A 22,712-nucleotide genomic window follows, 5' to 3' on the forward strand; every position below is an offset into this window, starting at 1 on the left:
TATTTGTCACTGCAGCTGGGACTCATTTATTTTCTAAAGCCGCAGCTAAGCGTGTATGGGCTATTTGATCAAAAACAACATTTTAACAAGACCAAAATAGCCAAGGCAAGGGAAAATGGAGTTATATAACAATGTTAGAGCTTTTTTTGGAAGCCGCATTGAAAAAGATTACCCATTTGTATAGCTCCCAAAACCAAATAATAATTATGGTGGCATTGTTCTGTTGTCCGCATCGTTCAGATCTGGACTGGCAAACCAGAAAGAGAAAAGTGAATTATCCCTCATTATCTTGTTTGATTTGGCTCTTTAAATGGTCAATATTGCTAAATTGCCCTTTGGGTGGGAAGAAATTAGATTCTATCATAAGCCACTAAAGGTCTCTTTTCATGGATGGGTGTGTTTGTTTTTTTTTTGATTTTTATTTATTGATTTGAGAGGGAGAGAGAGATCAATTGGTTGTCCACTTATTTACGCATTCCTCGGTTGATGTTTGTATGCACCCTGACCAGGGATCCAACCTGAGACCTTGGCACGTGGGGACGATACTCTAACCAACTGAGCAACCTGGCCAGGGCCGGCTGGATGTTTTGTTTTTGTTTTAATTCGCAAGGCCCAGATGCTGTGCTGAAGAGATAATTATAAATACAATTATTGGTCATTTATGCCATGAACATAACATATCAATGGATCGTTCACTCAGAAATTTGCAAGGCACTCATAAATACTGAAAAACTCCAGGAGCTGAAGTAAATTTGATTTGAGACAATAAGAGTTAAGGTATATACTTCTGACATTAATTTTTGTGCCAAATGCATTTCTTTTTTTATATTTTTATTGATTCCAGAGAGGAAGGGAGAGGGAGAGAGAGATAGAAACAATGAGAGAGAATCATTGATTAGCTGCCTCCTGCATGCCTCATACTAGGAATCAAGCCAGCAACCCAAGCATGTGCCCTGACCGGGAATTGAACCGGTGACCTTCTGGTTCATAGGTCGACACTCAAAACTACTGAGCCACACCAGCTGGGTATGCCAAATATATTTCAATTAAGATAACTGCCCTTTCTCTTGACTTTGTGAAAGACCACCAGATTTCAATAAAAGGATACTTTGAATAATAATCCTATAGATTAAGCCCAGAATTGAATTAAAAAAATACATATATATGTAGTATGAAGTCAGCATTGCTGGGCACTTGAATGAATACATTTGAGGATTAAAGAAATCTTCCTTGTAACAACTTCCATGATCTTCTAACTAGCATGATTGGATTGGATGAAATAAACACTCTATTAAGACAGGGGTTGGTTTTCTTAGCACAACCATAGTCTACTTTGGGGAGTGTTTGTCCCTTGTCCTGGTGGTCCTGATAAGGTGATTGGGCATGAGATTGATCACGTGTCCCCATTGGGCCAATCATGTCACTGCATCACTCTGCACTCAGCTACTGAGGCCAAGCAAGCCTGTGGCCAACACCAGGACTGAGGCCAGTGTGGTTCCTCCCTGATGGTGTCTGAGTTAGAGATGGTGATCCCGAGCGGAATCAATAGCACAAAAGTGACCTAAAGTCACCGGAGGTGGAGTTGCTGTCACATGGACGGAAACAGGCAAGGGAGGAGGGGGGCCTGGGTAAGAGAGCAAGATAATTCTCTCTGATGAAATCCTTGAGTCCCTGAGGCTAGCCACATCCTTAGACGCCTCAAAAGTGAATATATTCCTTTTATTATTTAAGCTCTTTTGAATGGTATCAATGTTCCAATGAACTGAATAACGTCACCAATTACTGAGGGAAATCTGACTAATAAAAAATTGTTTGCCACAGAACTGGAAATAGAATGTTACTTTAGCATTGATAATATCTCCTGTGTGACTGAAGGAATTTGTGGGATTTAGTGTTCAATGTCCCTGACAATATGGAGCTATCCAGCAGAGAAATGCATGCCTACCAGGAGAAATAAGGCTAAGTAATGGTGGCAAGGCCTTCTAAACATTAAAGGAGCGTCTGTGTATGTGGACAGCTGTATCAGCCTGGTGATAGGTTAGTACATAATAAACTTCCAAGTGCTTCGACAGAGGCTGCATGATGTTGGTATAAAGTAAGGGGTAAATTCACCAACTGAGAAGTAACCAGTGTCAGTGTTCAACCAAACACCCGTCACAATGGAAGTCAGTAACGTTGACTGAAGGACCCCAGGTGCCTTCACTGTGGTGTCACCTGTGTCCTGGCAACATCGGTGTCCCCATTTTACAGGAAGTGAGTGTTGTCAGGACAAGTAATTTTGCCCAAGGTCCTATACCTCCTGGTTCTCACTCCACACCACACAGCCTCTGATAACCAATGGCCACCCAATAGCTAAGTTTAATTTGTAGAAATTATAGATGTTGGAAAAATAAAGAGAATGTCATTTAAAAAGACAGTGCACAACATGTATAAATATCGATGTGACTTTGGAGTAAGAAAGGAAAAACCTGAGTGTTTTCTAAAAGGAAAGATACTGATTTTTGAGCACACAAAAATAAAAATGTCAGGTGATCATAAATATTAGGTACAAAAAGCGATAAACGTTTTAAAAACTTAGGACAAATGGTTAATACAGTTTATGTACAAGGAGCTCCTATCAATCAGTGAGAATGTCAATCCTTCAATAGCACGGTGAGCAGGAAACATGAGCAGGCAGCTCAAAAAGAAGTGCATTAAATAGCAAAACCAAGTTACTAAGACGCATATTAAAATGATGAGAGTGGGGTTTTCACTTCCCAAAGTGGAATGTATATTTTTAAATGACGTATCTCATCAAATTACTCGTGAGTGAGTGGTCCCTGGGAAAACAGCTCGCCCACACGGTATGGGGAGTGTCCCTGGTTCCCCGGGGTGGACAGGACAGCGCCACGGTGTGTGTCCACAGCCTTGAGAAGGAGCCGAACCCTGGACATGGTAACCTCTGAGGAGCAGCTACTACTAATAGATTAGTAAGTGAACATGGCCTAAGACTTGGAGGAAAAGAATTCTTTGCCATGCCATTTACCATGAAAGCTTTCACACATGGACAGCTCAGTGTAAGTGAGTAACGCAGTGCTACCTAACCGCTCCTGTCCCGTGATAATGAAGTGGCCAGGTCCCTGTCTCCAGGTGACAGAGTCGGAAGCGCGGACTTCCTTGGTGTGGTGGGACCCACGCCCGCGAGACAGCCTTCTCACTGCACATAGCTGGAGCACACAGCGCCAAAACAGGACTTCTGGTCCGAGTGACATTCCTCGTTGCCCTCTTCAATACACGAGGGGCACTTGGTGACTTCCTCAGATTTGATTTTTGTTTGCTCCGCTAGTAGCCAATCCCAAGGGCCTGCTGGCCCAGGCCCAGAAGAGAGAGGGTCTCTGGGGCTTACAAACGGACGGTCGGTGTTCTGGGCTGAACTGTGCCCCCGGCGCCCCCCAGGTCAAAGGTTGAAGCCGGAGCCTCTCCAGAAGGTGAGCCTGTGGAGACAGCGCCTTTGAGGAGGTGCTGAGCTAAGACGAGGCCATTCGAGGGCACCCTGATCCCCTCTGACAGGTGTCCCGTGAGAAGAGCGAAGGTGGACACAGAGACCCCGGATGTGCTGTGAGGACACAGCGAGAAGGGGGAAGCAGACCTGCCCTCACCGTGACCTTGCACTTCTGGGCGCCAGAACTGTGGGAAGATGTGTTTCTTTGCCGAAGCCCCGCCTGTGGCAGTGTGTACGGCCGCCCCAGGAGATGACGTTAGAGGGACAGTCACTCCTTACCTCCCTTCACACACCTGTGTTTTCTTCTTGCTGCTTTTCTTCTTTATGAGTGAATTTTCTATCACTGAAATATGTTTCATTGTATTCTTAAGAAGGCTATTTTTAAAACAAACAGAAATAACTCCTACGTTTAACAAGCTTAAGTTCAGCTAATGTGTCCTTATGCCACACAACAGTGCCTTTGTCTAACAAATCCTAAGAGTCAGTTCAACAATATGTAATGCAATCGGTCAGAATAAAAATGGGAAATGAAGCATTCGTATGCTTTGCCCAACTGAAAGGATTCCACATTCTTAGGAAGAGCCTTGAGGGTGACTTTTTAGACCAGAACTGGAATAGCTCTGACTTGGACATGGCTCTGTGGCTCCATCAGTTCCATTTTTGATGATTCTTTCTCGTCTTCAAAATCTGGTGAGGATGGTAACGTGCACCCTTCCAAAAACATGGCCTCTATTAGCTGCTTTTAATAAAATTCTTGCCCAGCCGATGTGGCTCAGTGGTTGAGCGTCAACCCATAAGCCAGGAGGTCACAGTTCGATTTCTGGTCAGGGCACATGCCCGGGTTGTACACTCGATCCCCAGTGGGGGGCGTGCAGGAGGCAGCTGATCCGTGATTCTCTCTCATCATTGATGTTTCTATCTCTCTCTCCCTCTCCCTTCCTCTGTGAAATTCATAAAAGTATATTTTAAAAATTGGAGCAAATAAATAAAATTTTTCTCTGTGCATACATGTTGGGGTCCCAATGTTGAGAGACTAACGGGGTTCAGGAGAGGTTTGGAGGTGAGGGTGAGTCAGGCGGAGGCGAGCTGCCGAGGACCGAGGCTCCGGAGCGCAGCGCAGTGACGGGTGATGAAGGAAACGGTCTGGGAGACAGGGTCCAGGTCCCCAGGCAGAAGAAATAAACTCGGCTTGGAGGAAACACACCAAGATTGATGTGGCTTTTGATCAAATGTCAAAGTACAGGATACAGACAGTAAGTAAGCGAGCCCACAAGCCACTGAAACGTTTCCGTTATTCCCAGCTGACACCGCCAATGACATTTCCTACTTATCACTGGAAAGAAAAGCCGTTGGAAAATACAAGTGACTTTATAAATCACGGTGCCCTTCACCGGCCAGCATCTACCCTTGCCGGGCTCCTGCGGAGACACAGAGCTCTGGGGGCTGCGGGGAGACTGGCAGAGGGTTTCTCGGAAAAGCTCTCATCCTAAATGGGTGTCAGACTGCACGGCCGGCTGCAGGCTGAAAGGGCTGCTTCCCACGGAGAGGGACCGGGGTTGCTCCCCATGCCTTTCTGTGCAAATGCGCCGGCTCACCTGAGGAAGGAATGACGTAACCATCATGATAATTAAAAGAATGAAGGTCGTGGCTGCTGCCGTAAAATTGGGAATTATTATCACAGCTCCATCATGTTTCGGTTTACAGAGGAGGACAGCGAGGATCACAGAGTTTCTGTGCGTGGCTCATTGCCTCGGCTCTGGCAGGTGGCAAAGGTGGGATTCGAACCCGTTTGTTTGACTGGAGCGCCGACCCGTCTCTCTCCTCCGCATCACTCCACTCTGCCTGTGCCCGGACTTCTTTCTGGTCCCTGAAGTACTCATTTCATTCCCAGAATCTTTGCATTCGCTGTTCTTTCTGCCCAGAAAGCTCCTCCTCAGGAAGTTCTGCTTGTGCCTCGCTTTCTGCTTCCTGATCTCGATTCAGGTCCCACCTCCACAGCAGGCCTCTCCGCCCCCCGTTTAGACAAGTCCCATTTCACCACAGGAAGCAGTTTTATTCTCCGCAGGACACTCAGCACCGACGTTTCCTTATTTTCAGTTGTGAATCTGGTTTTCTCTACCCATCACCCTCACCAAGGGGTGAGCCCTTCCCCCTACAACAGGCCTTGGCACATGAGGAAGGAGGTGTTCCATGGATATGGCAGAACGGACGATGAGTGCCATTTAATGCATGTGAGATGTATGTAAAGGAGGCATGATGGTCCTTGATTGTATTAGCATGTTGAACTTCACTGAGATTACACAGGGAAAATATCTTTCCAGTGACCGCTGAGGGCTGGACATCGAAACCAAATTAGTCTCCTTCCCAAACCCGTGTTTGCAACCAGTGAGCTCCTCTGTCCTGAGAGGGGGGCCGGTTTCAGGCGTCACCAGCCTGTGTGGCCTCCCTCAGCAGTGTCCTACGACAGAGGAAATGCCCTTGAAAAACAGTGCATCTCTAGGTACTCGGAAGTAGTTTTGGCTCAGAGACAGAATGAAAAGGAAAGAAAATCTTCATTACGTTTTACATTGAAAGTTTTCACCGCAGGAGGACAAGCAAATGAAAGTCAGGAAGTATTACTGATGCTTAATTGTGAAAAGCTGAAAGGACCATGGCTAAGCTTCATACTCCATCGCCTTGCATCTCTCCCTGGTGGTTTGCACGGCCATTTCCATTTTCACACGACGAAGGGGGTGCTTTCGAGGATGTTATGTAAGCTAGCAGGAAATTAAAAGATAATGCTAGAAAAAAAAAGGAATCGATTTGTTAATCCCTATGTCTGTATTTATGTCTGTAACTAGATCTATCTATCAGCCATCTACCTACCTATCTGCCTGCCTACCTACACACAGGGGTGCATTTTCCGGAAGGAACCGCAGGAAGCTCAGTCGAAACTGCCAGTAACTAGCTCCAGAGGAAAGCAATCCTTGTCAGAGTCAGAAAACTAAAGGCATTTAAGTTCCCAAAGCTGAGAAAGGATATAAGACTATTTGCACATGGAGTATTGCTTCCAGAAGGAACGACATATGACGTTACACACCACCGGGGCGTCACTTTCTGAAAGCCAGGCTGTCCCCAAGGAGTGTGGGCGATCCTGCTGACCTGTGCTAGTGTTTTCCATGTGTCTCCTCGCCGGCGCACAGTAGGGTTATTTACCCCTGGAAGGGGCCACTCAGGTTTGTGTTGCAAGTTGTGCACCTACTAGTACGTCCAGTAGCTCCCACAGTAACACCGTAAATGCGCAAAAAAAGTCGTAAACGTCTATGTCCATTTGGTTTTCCTAGGGGAGAAATTCAGACTTGAAAGGGAAGTTTCAGAGATATTTATCTAAAGTCACCATATCCAGTATTTAGAAAACTCTAGTTTTCCTTTTTTTTTCTTCAGTGATTATAACATCCAGGATTATTTTTCTTAAGGTTTAGTGAAAGGAGTTATACTAAAACATACAGGAGGATAACCATCCAAACAAATGGCAGTGAAGAGAGAAGAGGTCTGGGTACTGCCATTACATTTATTCGTGGTTGTTCCATTCCTTAGTTCCTGGACCACCTCACAAAGCTACAATGCATAACACTCTGTGGTGTGTGTAGTGATAGCAAGGTATGTGGTGTGTCGGCTTGCTGTGTCCCAGGCACTATTTTACATGCTTTTTTATGAATCTCCACAGAGTAATGTATTTATTATTCCTGTTCTGGTGATTAGAAAACTGAGGCAGAGAGTTGTGAGGAATATAGTACAAAGTGACAGTTGGTGAGCACTGGACCCGGGTTCCAGCCCCAGCTGGTGTCTGGCCCAGATGCCAGGCTCTGAGATAGAACAGCCAATGCACGAGGAAATATTTATTTCACACTAGAGGCCTGGTGCACCAAATTCGTGCACTGGGGGGGGGGATGTCCCTCAAGCCCAGATTGCAAGAGGGTGCAGGCCAGAACTTGAGACCCCACTGGTGCACAATTGGGGCCAGGGAGGGATGCAGGAGGGTAGCCAACAGGGAGGGATCGTGGCAGGGCTCCAGGGCATGTCCGGCCCGTCTCGCTCAGTCCCAATCGACTGGACCCCAGCAGCAAGCTAACCTACCGGTTGAAGCATCTGCCCCCTGGTGGTCAGTGCATGTCATAGCAACTGGTCGACCAGTCGACTGTCTTCCCCCTGGTGGTCAGTGCACGTCATAGCAAGTGGTTCAGTGACCTTAGCATATCATTAGCATATTACTCTTTGATTGGTTGAACAAACGCCTGGACGACCAGATACTTAGTATATTGGGCTTTTATTATATAAGATCATTATCACCTAAAGAGGAATCCTATTGCCTGAAGTGCTGGAAAAATGAAGAATCATTTTGGCATCGAACTGCTCCATGTGAGTAAATGTTCCCATTACTGTAACGTGTTCCTGGAAGTAGCCAGGACTTTCGATGGCTATTCTAAAAGGAATCACATCTTTCCTGATTTTGCCAGCATTCATTAATTAGATTTTTTTAAAAATGCAGATTCTGGAACAGACTCGAACTGTCTTTGATTTTTTAGCTTTATTTTCCAGGCCATGGATTCCCAGCTCGGGAGTATGTGAGGCGGCTTCTGCACGCTGATTAGATCATTTCTAAGTTATCAGCATCTCTCTGATGGCTGTCGGCATTCTTCACTGGAGATATGATTTCACGTGTTACTTATTCCATTTTCTGTTCATTCCGGGACATTTCCCACTCCTGACTTATTACTCCACATCTTCTTAAAGAAGCTCTGTATGCAAGTCTGTAGGGTTTGTATTGGATACACAGTAAGAAAATGATTTGTCTTCTTGTAGGTTCATCTTCAATGGGATGCCGGTGGCCAGCCCTCGGCCTGGAGATGGCTGGGATCGCCCGGGTCACTTTGTAGCTGGAAGGAGGAGCCACCTTCTTCCTGAAACTTTCTCCGCCTGGAGAGTCAGATCCATGGTCGCCCCTAGTTCCCAGTCTGGCTCTTTCTCTGATCTGCCCAGCTGCGGGCTTCCCCAGAGCCTGTCCTGTCCCCGCGCCATCACCTCCATCCTCCTCACCCCTCTCTGCTCCCAGTGGACTCCTCTCTCAGAACCCCATCTCTGAAATTGGGTCCTTCAGCTAAATTCCAGGCTGGTTCCAAGCAGAGCCGCCTTCCGATGCTGCATCAGCTCCTCCCTGACCCGAAGGCGTGGGCCCAGGCCCCGCCGTTGTCTATCAGCTGTGTGGGCTACTTCAGGACACTCTCTATCCATCTGGCGCTTCTGCAAGTAGGTGACCTAATGCTAACACAAGGGGAGAGGGACAGGACGTCCCACCGGGGACTCCAGCTGTGGCCACCCAGCCACAGGTCACAGCGAGGTTTGTCTGAATGTGAGCGGGCGTGTCCTCGTCAGCCTTCACCTGGGGGTTGTCCAACCTCACTCTGCAGCCTCTCCACCGCTGCCCTGTGTCACCCCCTGGGGACCCCGCGGACTTCCCCAGGTCCTCTCCAGGCGGGCCCAGCAGCTGTTCTTCAGGCTTAGAGCTGCAGGGGTGCGGTCACAGGGCCCTTAGGAGGGCTCCCCAGCGTCCCAGCCTCTCCCCTCCTCTCTCCATCCCCAGCTGTCTAGAGCCGCTGAGAAAGGGACACTCTCAGAATCCTTTCAATTACTTGCCTGAAATGAGAAAATCGGGCCTTTTCATTTCCCGTAGTTCTGACGTCACAATCCGCAGCGTAGATGATGGGACCCGTCAGTCCAGTTTGAATGGGGAAGGCCCACCAAGCCAAGAGGGACCCCAGGCACAGTGTCACCAGTCAGTGTTGGAGACCAGGTGTAAGCTGACAGAGTCCTTGCACTCGAAGGGACCGACAAGAATTAGTCCCTTCCCACGCAGTGTCCCCTGACTTGTTTTGATCTGACTTGTTTCGATCTAACTTGTTTTGATGGCACATTCCTATTGTCAGCAGATGAGTAGAATAAGAAAGACCTTTCATAGCTTATCAAAAATCTGTAAATATTTACCGAGAACTTGGTCTCCTGACTTCCCTTAGAGATTAGAAGAACAGAGAGTACATTCCTCTTTGTTGACCTCCTGTTCAGTATTTGTGTATAAAAGGCATTGGTAGTCAATAAAAGTTGCCGCAGTCTCTCGAAGACCTGCCGTCCTCCCGACCCCGCTGTCCTTTCTTTCTTTCTTTTCTCAATTCCCACCTCCCTACCTCAGCCCGGTTCAACCGGTCAGGCTGGTCCCTGACAAGTCAGTCCCCCAGTGCCATCCTGCGGCCAGGTTAATGGCATGAGGCCGGCTGCCAGCAGGAAGGCCGCTCTCCACTCAGGAGCCGGGCGGCGGGCCCACACTAAGCTGCCCAGCGCCACTGAGGGCGGCCTGATCCGGGCTGCGCCAGCCCTGTGCAAACAGCCCCGCACCCCCAGCCTCCCCTCCCCCATGGTTTCCCCTCAGCCTCTCTCCCCACGGCTTGGCTTCACGCAGCCTGACCCTTCCCACCCTGAGAGACACGGGGGGCAAGGGCCTGAGAGACACGGGGGGCAAGGGCCTGAGAGACATGGGGGGCAAGGGCCTGAGAGACACGGGGGGCAAGGGCCTGAGAGACATGGGGGGCAAGGGCCTGAGAGACACGGGGGGGCTAGGGCCTGAGAGACATGGGGGGCAAGGGCCTGAGAGACACGGGGGGCAAGGGCCTGAGAGACATGGGGGTCAAGGGCCTGAGAGACACGGGGGGGCTAGGGCCTGAGAGACATGGGGGGCAAGGGCCTGAGAGACATGGGGGTCAAGGGCCTGAGAGACACGGGGGGCAAGGGCCTGAGAGACATGGGGGGCAAGGGCCTGAGAGACACGGTGGGGGGGCAAGGGCCTGAGAGACACGGTGGGGGGGCAAGGGCCTGAGAGACACGCGGGGCGAGGGCCTGAGAGACTACAGGCCGGGACAAGTCAAGCGTCCTCCATGGCAGCCGAGCGCGGGAAACCCACAGGTCACATGTCACAGGCTTCCTCTCCATCCCCCGCATTAGCTTCACACGGCTGCTGGGAAACTCGCCCTCAGGAACCCAGTTTGAATTTGCGATTGTTCTACAAACATCCAGCGGCCCTCAAGGGGCATGTGTGGGAGAAGGCCCGTGGGGGAGCGAGGGGGGCTAGTCTTTCTTCTGATTCCTCGGGATGATAGACTTCCCAGTTGAGAGTAATTTAGGGGCCTTGGCAACAGGGCATCCTGCTCCCCTGTGCCCAGCCGCCCTCGGGGCCAGCGTTCTGTGAAACTGGATCTTATAAGGAGGCATGTTATCTCCATCAGCGTGAGACTCAGAAACCGGCCTGCGAAAGCCATGCCGCCCTTTTCTTATCTGGCTGCGAAAATAGACGGGCCCTTAGGATAACATATGGGAGGAGACACATTCATGCAAAAAAAAAAAAAAAAAAAGCCTTAACTAATGAATCAACTTCAAAGTGTGTGTGGGTCCATTCACCTCCTTGTCTCAGGAGAGCCCGGTTCAGCCAGCATTTCCTCTCAGTCCTCCCACATCGATCTGCTCCTGACAAGCGAGTCCCCGCCACCTGCCCGCAGGAGCAGCAGTTTCTCTTCAAGAACTGGGACACTTCCGTTGTGAGAAAACCACACGAGGCCGACCTTTGCCTCACCGAGCACTTGGCCTCTTCCTGACCCAGGTGCGCAGTGTCTGCAGGCCTGGGACTTTAGGACACAAATGGAAATGCACGTCTAAAAAAGGAGAGAGTGTCCCTGGTACCAGGAAATTCAGGGCTGGGAGGAGGGGTGTGTGCGTGTGTGTGTGTGTGTGTGTGTCTAACCTAAGAATTCCTTCCTTCCTCGTGTCCAGCCGCTCTGACGTTCAGGTGGACGGTTGGGTCTCTGTTCCATTGTTGTTGCCCTTACTCAGGTTACATGTCAGCAGGTCGGGTGCGAGGGTCGGTGTCTGTGAAGGAAACCCCTCTCTGAAGTTTAAAATCCGTTTATAATTATTTATTTATTTGTATTTTTTAAATTTATCTTTATTGTTGAAAGTATTACAGATGTCCTATTGGTTTTTTTTTTGTTTTGTTTTGTTTTTCCCATTGACCCCCTCCTCCCCACACCCGCCCCTCCCAAGCCTTCACCACACTATTATCTATGTCCATGGGTTATGCATATATGCCTATAAGTTCCCCAGTTAATCTCTCCCCCTAACACCCCCACATTTCCACCTTCCCTCTGAAATTCATCAGCCTATTCCATGTTTCTATGGCTCTGGATCTATTTTGTTCATCAACTTATTTTGCTCATTCATTTCCACATATGAGTGAGATCATGTGATACTTGTCTTTCTCTTACTGGCTTATTTCACTCAGCACAATACTCTCCAGGTCCCTCCATGCTGTCCCAAAGGGTAAGAGATCCTTCTTTTTTACAGCTGCATAGTATTCCACTAGAGGCCTGGTGCATGAAATTTGTGCACTCCGGGGGGCGGGGCTCCCTCAGCCTGGCCTGTGCCCTCTCACTGTCTGGGAGACCTCAGAGGATGTTCGACTGACAGCTCAGCAGGCCTAAGCCATCAGTAGGACATCCTTAGTGCTGCCGCGGAGGCGAGAGAGGCTCCCACCACCAACCGCTGCACTCATTAGCTGTGAGCCCGGCTCAGGGCTTCTGGCTGAGTGGCGTGCCCCCTGTGGGAGCGCACTGACCACCAGTGGGCAGCTCCTGCATTGAGAGTCTGCCCCCTGGTGGTTAGTGCACATCATAGCGACCAGTTGTTCAGCAGTTTGGTCGATTTGCATGTTAGCCTTTTATTATATAGGACTATATAGGATATTATATAGGATGGTGTAAATGTACCACAGCTTTTTTATCCACTCATCTATTGTTGGGCACTCAGGCGGTTTCCAGATCTTAGCTTTTGTAAATTGTGCTGCTATGAACACCAGAGTGCATACATTCTTTCTGATTGGAGCTTTGGATTTCTTAGAATATATTCCTAGAAGTGGGATCTCTGGGTTCAATTACTAGTATATGCTGAAGTTGAAATTGGGTGTGACGTTTCTCTTAAATGTGTTTCCAAAGCTTAAGAAACTCGAATCCAGTCTACAGTATATCAGATGCTCTAAATCTGGCAAGATAGTTTGCAAATTAACAGAAATAAAAACAAAGGAGATAAACTAGGGGAGTAATGAGACAGCAGCAAACACAATATAGAGTTTGACCTCTTCTGTGTGGAGGCTTCATAAAGGGATTGCTGGTCATCAGGGGGCCAGGAGGTGGAGATAAACACCACAGGGCAGGGGTTTGATTTGGGCCTTGCCTGTCCTTATTTATTTGTTCAATATATTTTTATTGATTTCAGAGAGGAAGGGAGAGGGAGAGAGAGAAACATCAATAATGAGAGAGAATCATTAATCAGCTGCCTACTGCACGCCCGCCACTGGGGATCAAGCCCACAACTCGAGCATGTGCCTTGATGGGGAACTGAACGGTGACCTCTTAGTTCATAGGTCAACTCTCAACCACTGAGCCATACCAGCCAGGCCGTCGGCCTTATTTAAATGCACAGGGAACCAAGGGAGTGAGACAGAATGCAAAGGTCAGGAGTTCTGCTCGCCGCCCTCCGCTCTCTGGCAGACGTCTGGCCAGAGGCCCTGAACTGTTGGGAAGGCTATGGAATCAGAGGGCTGTGGTCTCTCCAGCGTCACTGAGATGTACTGACACACAATGCTGTGTAAGTTTAAGGTGCAGCATTATGATTTGATGCACACAGCCATGCCCGCACATGCCAGAATTTACAACTGCTTTCGTGATGAGAGCATTGAAGATGTACTCTCAGCAGCTTTCCAGCACACAGCACGGCGTTGAGAGCTGTGGTCTCCGTGCTGCACAGTAGACCCCCAGAGCTCATTCATCTCGTAGCTGGGATTGGTGCTCTCTGACCAGCATCTCCTGACTCCCCCACACCCTAGGCATTTTTTATAAATGTTGCTCAAATAGTCCTGTTTGCCTTGGAAAAATTGATTAAGTCCTGAACCATATACTGTTGCCTCTTAAAATGTTTCCTTTGACTTCCTTCTTTGTTAAATTAAGTCTGTGTTATTAATATAGTAGAGACCCGTTGCACTAATTCACGCATGGGTGGGGTCAGGCTGGCCCACCCCCTGGTCAAACTCCCGGTCGAAGGGACAATTTGCATATTAGCCTTTTATTATATAGGACTAGGGGCCCGGTGCACAAAATACGTGCATTGGGGGTCGGGGGTCCCTCAGCCCAAACTGCCCCCTCTCACATACTGGGAGCCCTTAGGGGTTGTCCTACTGACGGCTTAGGCCCACGCCCCACGGGGAGCGGGCCTAAGCCACAGTCTGGCCTCTCTTTGTGGGAGGCAACCGGGCTGGTCAGGGGAAGGCACCAGCCCCATCACCCCGCTGCTGCAGCCACTGCCAGTCACCACAGCCACCAAGGTGTTTTCATCAACACGGACTCCAGTCCCTTCACCAAGAAAAAATGACAACTTTCTTTAGGCATTTTCAAGATGTGTCTTTCACAGGATATGCATTTCTTTATTTATTTTTTATCTTCCCCTGAGGATATGTTTCCATTGACTTTTAGAGAATGTGGAAGAGGAAGGGAAAGACAGAGAGAAACTTCCAAGTGAGAGGAACACTTTGATTGGTTGCCTCCTGCATGAGCCCTGATCTGGGCCCTGGCCAGGGAGGAGCCTGCAACCTAGGTACATGCCCTTGATCAGAATCGAACCCAGACCCTGCTGTCTGCAGGCCAAGGCATTATCCACTGAGTCAAACCGGCTAGGGCAGGATATGACATTTCTTAGCCCTCCAGCAGCGGACCTTCATTTTTTTCTCCAGAAGTGTGGTGGAAAAACCCTAGGTCACCTTTTTGGATTCTTATTACCCAAGTTACTAAGAATATTACCAGTGGCATACAGGGAGCTTAGCCAATGTGCAGTCAGAAAAGGTGTTTCCTCTATAGTTCACACCAATCAAGGGCTGGGCCCTGCCCAGGCCTAAAGCCTCTGGCCAAAGCTTTAGGCCTGGGCAGGCCCCTCCAGCTCCCTCTGATCACCGGCTCAACCCTGCCCAGGCCTGCCCAGACCGAAAGCCTCTTGGGCAGGAGCGGACCCCCAGCTCCCTGCGATCAATCACTGGGGGTCCGCTCCTGCCCAGGCCGAAAGCAGACCCCCAGCTCCCTGCCCAGGTGATCAATGGCATGGGGTCCACTCATGCACCAGGCCGAAGCAACCCCAAGCTCCCTATGATCAATTGCAGGGGGTCTGCTCCCTGCAATCCGTCGCCTGGGGTCCGCTCAGGGCGCCTATGTATGCAAATTAACCGCCATCTTAGTTGGGTTAATTTGCATACTCACCCTGATTGGCTGGTGGGCGTGGCTTGGGTGTAGCGAAGGTGCGGTCAATTTGCATATTACTCTTTTATTAGGTAGGATATGTGTATATCAGTGATTTTCAACCAGTGTGTCACAAGAATTTTTAAAACATGTAATACATGACTATTTAAGCAGGGACACTGACCTCTTTTCCCTTAGACTGTCAAATAAAAAGGTGCAGCAGCCAACACAACAATAGCCATCCGATGTGAATGAATCAAAATTATACCTACATGCCTGGCCGGCATGGCTCAGTGGTTGAGCATCAACCTATGAACCAGGAGGTCACAGTCCGATTCCCAGTCAGGGTACATGCCCGGGTTGCATGCTCCATACCCAGTGGGGAGCATGCAAGAGGCAGCCAATCAGTGATTCTCTGTCATCATTGATGCTTCTATCTCTCTTTCCCTCTCCCTTCCTATCTGAAATCAATAAAAATATATATTTAAAAAAATAAAAATTAAAAACTATACCTATATTTTTCTGTCAGTTTAGCAAAGAAATATATTTTTTGTGTGCTGCAGCATTTCAGTTATTAGTTTATGTGTGCATGAGGTGTAAAGGGTGTTAAACCACTAATCTATGTATAGAGACATATATAATAACTTCTCACTTTGTCCATTAAACATTTATTCTTTCAAGTTGTGTTCTATTTATCATCCTTAATATGTTGCCTTTTTAATACTATCTGGTCTAATTTAATCCTTGAAACATGACAATAAAATTAGAATTAGTGTCACCTTTTAAGATAAAGAGATGAAGTCACGAGAGTTTAATAACTTCCCTAAGTTCACGCTTGCTAATACTTGCTATTCGTGTATAGGTCTGACTACTTTCAAAATCTATATGCGATAATGCATATACCGCCTCTGAGTATTTTTTCTATTATATTGGCATATCCATCTCTGTATTTTAAAACTTTCTGTGTTTGTTATAATGCAGTAAACACTGAGCAGAAGAATGTGAGGTTCAGTGGCAATAGCCCAGACCCTTAGCAAGGAGTCTTGCCTAGCCTGGTCTACTTCTTGTGCATCCTACCCAATCTTGGAAATTCTCATGATTTCTACTTACCACGCATGTCTGACCCCTTGGCCCCATAGGCCAAACTCTGCGGAAACCACACCACCAATAGGAGAGGGACAGACCCTCTCTGCCCTCCCTTCTGACCATTGTTGGTCCTTCTTTGTCTCCGTGTTTGGGGTTTTCCAACATGCTTTCGTATTCTGTTTCCAGGTTACAAAGACAATACCAGGATTCATCACTAGTTATGATTGTCTTTAAATTATATTGCCTTGACCAATTTCTCTTGACGTATTGCCAATAATGTCGAGTTCTTGCTATTACAATATGTCATTCATGATTTTGGCGTAATCCTCATAGAAAATGTCTTCAAGTTTAAATGCTCTTCTAGAGTGAGGTTTATTGAGCTTACAGATTGCACTAAGTCATTATTGTCACACTTTACATTTTGTGCAGGTATTGGGTTATTAGACGGCTGATTCACAATGAGCACTCCATCTTCCTTACGTTTTTTGTTTTCCAAAAGGTCTTTGCTCATAGCATTACTTTGTAACTATAACCACATTTATTATGCCAATTCTCTTGATTTCATAACATCATAAGAAAGTGAACATCGTTGTTCAAGATAAATTATGATTATTTATTCTTATACCAATGCAAAACCTCAATTATTTTCCGCTGCTGGAGAAAAAAGAGAAGGACTCGTTTTGAAACCCTTACTGCTATCCGTGGAGGCGTTTAGTAGCATGTTCCTGAAACAGTCAACTTTTAATCACTTTCACAAAACACATTATTCCACAATTTACACTGTCCTGCTTTTTTAGACTTTGTATCCACGTAGGTAAGTAGAAATAAACAAACATTTTTAAATACTTCACAGACAAACAACATTGGAAAGTTAAGTCCATGCAGATTCCATGTATTAGCGCTGTGTGAAATATGATGCACATTGAATAAGCAGTGGAGACGTTTGAGAACATTGGACTTAGGCCAGAGCAAGCCTCTCAGCCTTCAGCCTTAAGCAATTCTTACTGGGTTCACAGCAAATTACGCTTTGGTTCCATGTGTAAGGATATCACTGGGTTTTTAAGACTACCCTAAAGTCAATGAGGGTATTTATTTTGGGGGTCTCCATCTCTCTTTTTTTTAATTTTTAAAATATATATTTTTATTTATTTCAGAGAGGAAGGGAGAGGGAGAGAGAGATAGAAACATCAATGATGAGAGAGAATCATGGATCAGCTGCCTCCTATACGCCCCCCACTGGGGATCGAGCCTGCAACCCAGGCATGTCCCCTTGACCAGAATCAAACCTGGGACCCTTCAGTCCACAGGCCGACACTATCCACTGAGCAACACCAGCTAGGGCTGGAGTCTCCACCTCTTATTGCATCCACTGCATTTGAGGTGGACTCCAGGAGACCTGTTTTATTTCCTTTCCTCTTACCCACGGCCTCGCGGAGGAGTGAACAGCGATGCTCTCTGCACAGAAGCGCTCAGCAGCCTGTGTGAGCCGCGGGCAGCGTGGCACTGAGCCTCCCACTTGTCATTTCTGTGTTGAGGGAAGTAAGGCAGGTGTGCCGCCAGCTGCTTCAATGGTGCTGGGCCATGAGCTGTGGCAAAGCTCAGTGCCCTGAGCTAATAACTGACACGCATGACCAATGTGATCTTGCAGTGAATTCTTACACTAATGCCAAGTGTTTCTTGCATGTGGGCATCAGCGATTGGAGACCTTTTCATTCCCATTTTATATGCAGGAGTTAGTCACAAGCAGGAGTGATTGTTTTTTCATGTCAGTCAAATACAATTTCTAAAAATTAGTTTATGGGAAAACTGGGCTTGATATTGAGCTCCTTAACTTTCAAATCTTCAGAAATGCAGATATTTATCTAAATGCTACCTGGATTTTAGTGATATAATCTTTTGATATCGAGCTCTAAGACAAGAATTTCTCACTTTTGGATTAGCAAGATAAAAATTCTCAACCCAGATCTCCCCACAGTTAAAAGCACATGCCATATATTCATGAAATAAAAGAGAAGAGGGTTGAATTTGAATAAAATTTTAAGGTAAAGAAAATTCAAATTTAATTTTTTTTCTCCTTGTAATGACATCATTTGAATGGAAATAATTTATCCTGACTGCAGTGTTTCTGGTATATATTTCTATGTGGACTTCATTTCTTATTCAGAGAACCATGACAATAGACTAAATGAAAGAATCTGTAAGAATGTGTAGTGAATTAATTATGAAGTGAATTTAAATAGTGAATTCATGAATTTATAGTGAATGCCATTATTTTACTGAATATAAGATGTAGTGAATTTATAAGAAGTTGCAGCAGCTCAGCTACTGTGTCAGTTACCCATGGGTTTACCTCCTGAAGCTTTGCTCAAATCATCCACCTTGCTTTGTCCATGTGATGAAATACAGAGATTAGTCCTATCAAGGATCCTACATAATAAAAGAGTAATATGCAAATTAACCGCCACTCCGTCACAAAAGATGGCGGCACCCATAGCCACAAAATGGCAGCGCCCAGTCCCCTCAGCGCCGCTGGAGTGTCCAGGCCTGTCACTGACAGAGCCTGGACAGCAGGGCATGGGGGCTTCGTCACAGGGCATGGGGGCTTCCTTAGCATGGCAGTGGTGGGGAAGCCTCAGGCCCGGCAGATAGAGCCCAGACAGCAGGGCATGGGGGATTCCTTAGCATGGCGGTGGTGGCAAAGCCCCCAGGCCCGGCAGGCAGAGCCTGAACAGCAGGGCATGGGGGATTCCTTAGCATGGCGGTGGTGGCGAAGCCTCCATGCCCGGCAGGCAGAGCCTGAACAGCAGGGCATGGGGGCTTCATTCGCACCATGGTGGCCAAGCCCCCAGGCCCGGCAGACAGAGAGTGGACATCAGGGCATGGAGGCTTTGTCTCCATGGCTGTGAGAACCACAGGCAGTGGGCCTAAGCCATCAGTAGGACATCCCCTGAGAGCTCCTGGATTGGAGAGGGTGCAGGTTGGGCTGAGGGACCCCCGTGCATGAATTTTGTGCACCAGGCCTCTGGTGTTCTAATAAGTTGAAATGACCAGCATGCTAGCGATCATCAAGTAATTCCAACAACCTCAGAAATCCAAATTCAAGTTGACATATATTGGGGGCGAGGGTTGGCTACCAGCTTAGAATGAAGCATAAAACGTGCTTGGTTCTTACAAATGCGTCTGAGCGCCTTGCGTGGAGACCGGCCGGGAGATGGAGGGAGGCACTTTCAACACCAATCGTACCCAGTTTGCAGAATGGCACCGGGGTCCCCGGCTGTGTTGGTTCCCTTCTTGCCCTCCTCGCCAGACACCAAAAGGGAGATGTGGTTTATTACGTATTAACCATTCAACCAAAGCCCAGGGCGATAAACATTTAACACGCTCCTTCTAAAGCAGAGCAATGGTCCATTTTCTTCTCGTTTAAAGGAGAGCCCTCTGAAAAGCAAACGTGCTCACATGAGTGATGGGGTCACAAAACTAAGGAAACACTCGGCGGCGCTTCATCCCGTGCTCCCCTGTCATCCGTGACAATGCCGTGTCGCCGTGGCCGGCGATCGCTATTCTCCTTCAGACGAGACACAAAGCCCTCGGCGCTGAGCAGGCTTGGAAAGGAACCAGAAGTGGTACCCGGCGTGCCAGACAGCGGCAGGAAACCGCACACACCACTGCGAACCCGGGCTTTGTCGGGGACGGCGTGAAAGAGACCAGCAAAGCAGAAAGGCGCGCGGGAATGTGGAATCCCAAAGGGATCACATTCATCAGAGCCGCTTTCCGGGACAGTTCTGTCACCGCTGCTCCGCCAACAAAGGATGACAAATGAGTTTGCCCCTCTCGCTGCGGAGCCCGGAGGAGGTTTGCGCGTCAGGGAGGTGATGTCATTCCCGCCGTGGTCTTTCCGCAGGGAGGGCAAACCTGGCGCGGATTTAAAAGGTGGTCCTAGCAGGCACAGGTTTTGAAGGGCTCGCTGTTTTATAAAAAACGAAACAGATGCCAGGCCTTTCCATGATGAACAAAGAAAACCTGCCTCTTATTTTCCCTTCTGCGTTTAGCTGTACTTGAATATCAGAACTGGTATTAAACACACGCTTTACTAGCTTCAACTTCGAACACACTTACCAGAAATATGTTGAAATATTTTAATAACCATCCCTTTATCTCTCACATTGAAATCTCAATGGGACTAGGAAACCAGAGGGACTAAGACCAGAGCATTGACTGTGTGTGTGTGTGTGTGTGTGTGTGTGTGTGTGTGTGTGTGTCCAGCCTCTGAGATACACTAGGAATGCTGAGTCTTATATGTCAGCAAGTGAAATCATCGGGCAGCTGTTTGGGGTGGGGTGAGGGTCCCTAAAGAGTTTGCCAGTTTTTTCAGAAAAAAATAATGGCCTGTTTTCAATCTGTTTCATGTGGTCACTTTGGGGTGTTCCAGGGGAGAATGCCCGCAGGGACGGAGTGGCGGGGATGGGAGTGGCGGGGACAGAGTGGCGGGGACAGAGTGGCAGGGTCTGAGCAGTCAGGAACCAGGGAATAAACCGGGTTCAAGTCTCTGCTCTCCTCCGAGGTCCGATGTGGTGCAGGATGAAGGAGTCAAGCATCACCCAGGGCAGGGTAGCAGGCTCCCCCTCTCCCGACAGACACCCTGTGTCCCTCCACGCACAGCCTGGCTCCTGCAGGCCCGGTCCCCGTGCCCGCGCCCCCAGCACTGGGCGGAGGGCGTGGAGGGGAGCACGTCTCCTTCTTTAAGGACAGGACCCAGGAATTGGACCTTTCACCTCCACTGGAGCCCGTGGGCAGAAGTCAGGGCCACAGGCAGCCGCAGGGCACGGTGAAGCAGAGGGTTGCAGGCTGGGCCTCAGTCCCAGGCAGCAGCTCTGTCCCCAGGGAGGGAGGTGTGGGGGGAGGGCCCCCTTCAGCGTCTGCCCTCGGCCACCTGCTGACTGCCACAAACTACAGCTGTGGGCGCTCTCTGAGACCTTTTCTATCACGAAAGCTGAAAGGCATTTCTACGAACCTTTCACAGGAGTTTGCAGTAGTTGGCTCAGGCTGCGTAACAACATGCCACAAGGCAGCTTGAAAAAAAAACAGGAAATGTCTTTTCTCACAGTTCTGGAGATGGGAAGTTAAGCTCAGGGTGCCCGGGTGTGCAGGTGTGCGGGGTGGGGGCACCGCCCACGGGGGACAGCAGGACCCTCTCTCTGTGTCCCCACAGGGCCTCTCCTCGGGGCCCGCACGCAGGACGGGTGAGAGCGCCTGCGTCACTCCTCACAAGGACTCCAGTCCTGCTGGGTCGGGGGGCCCACCCTCCTGCCCTCGTTTAACCTCACAGGCCCCGTCTCCAAGTGCAGGCACCGTGGGCCGAGGGCTTCCACGTGGATGTGGGGGAGGCAGGAACACTCCGTCATAACACAGGTTATTGAAAAGCCACACATTTTTGTGGTAAAACTGGTTAAAATGGGGTGAATCGTTCCTCTCTTCGTTGCTGAAATGGAGTTGAACTACAGAGCACCAAGGTGGCTTTGCCTGCCAACCGCCCACAACCGCACGAGGAATCTGCAGTCGGCAATGTCGCTTCTTTGTTCATATACTTTAATCACCTCATGTGCGTTTCATGTCATCCGTTTCATCAGCTTCCTGTGATTAATCCCAGTGTCACAGATGGCACGAAATAAATATTTGAAAACGTCCACGGAGCTGACGATACATCTTCAAGACGTGGCTGGCTGACCATACGATTGAGTCCTTACGATTGGAAGCGTGTGAGCAAAGTTCCTTTCGGCTTCTGCTTACTGGAAACTGTACGTCTGAGAGAGGGAAGAAGAAGAAACAAATAAAGGTAAACTTTGCGGGGATGGGAGAGTGTGGCTGAATTTCCATCTCATTCATGCCCGCATGACCAGAGCAGTGGGGGAGGGGGAGAGGGGGGAGGCAGCTGATCAATGACCCAGAACAGAGTGCTTCTTCATTACAGTGGAGCACATTGCTCAGTAAGCCTATAGTCTCCGGCCTGTGCAGTACACAAACAATAGCCCTGAACTGTCTTGGAATTGGACTTCCCCGCGGCAGGATGACGGGGAGAGGAGATTCGCTGAGCTGGTTGCTGTCTGGGGGGTACGGACGACGGGAGGGTCTGCCCGCGGCACCTGGCGAAGCTCAGCTAACACACGCACTTAGGCCTCTGACTCCAGCAAGGTGCTTTTTCATTTTTTCAAATATATTTTTGTTGATTTCAGACAGGAAGGGAGAGGGAGAGAGACAGATACAGCAATGATGAGAATCATGGATCAGCTTCCCCCTGCACGCCCCCTACTGGGGATGGAGCCTGCAACCCGGGCATGTGCCCTGACCAGGAATTGAACCATGACCTCCTGGTTCATAGGTCAATGCTCAACCACTGAGCCACACCAGCAAGTTTCTCAATTTCTCTGAACCTCTGGGAGTTCCCAACAGAATCTGGGGTCATCGTGACCGGGGATTTCTGTGAGGATCAGTGTATAAAAAGTGAGCACTTACCCAGGGTGCTGAGCCTGGGTCCCGCCTGCTGCTCGCCCTCCTTGTTCATTTGTTTGTTTGTTTGTTTGTTTGTTTGTTTGTTGCTCTCACTGTCCAATCACCTCCTAGAACGCTGTCACGGCCTCTGATTTCCCTCCTGTCGAACTGGCAGAATTCTTCTCAGCCTTGTGGGTGGAGGAAGAATTAATGTGTAAATGACTGAAGAACAAGACTATGGCCGTGCTTTGCTGGGCTTGATGTTTGAAAGCGTGTCAATAAGGCAGGGTTTTTAAGCAAAAGCA

This window comes from Cnephaeus nilssonii, assembly GCF_951640355.1.
Source record: "Cnephaeus nilssonii genome assembly, chromosome: 5".
NCBI classification, from domain to species: domain Eukaryota; kingdom Metazoa; phylum Chordata; class Mammalia; order Chiroptera; family Vespertilionidae; genus Cnephaeus; species Cnephaeus nilssonii.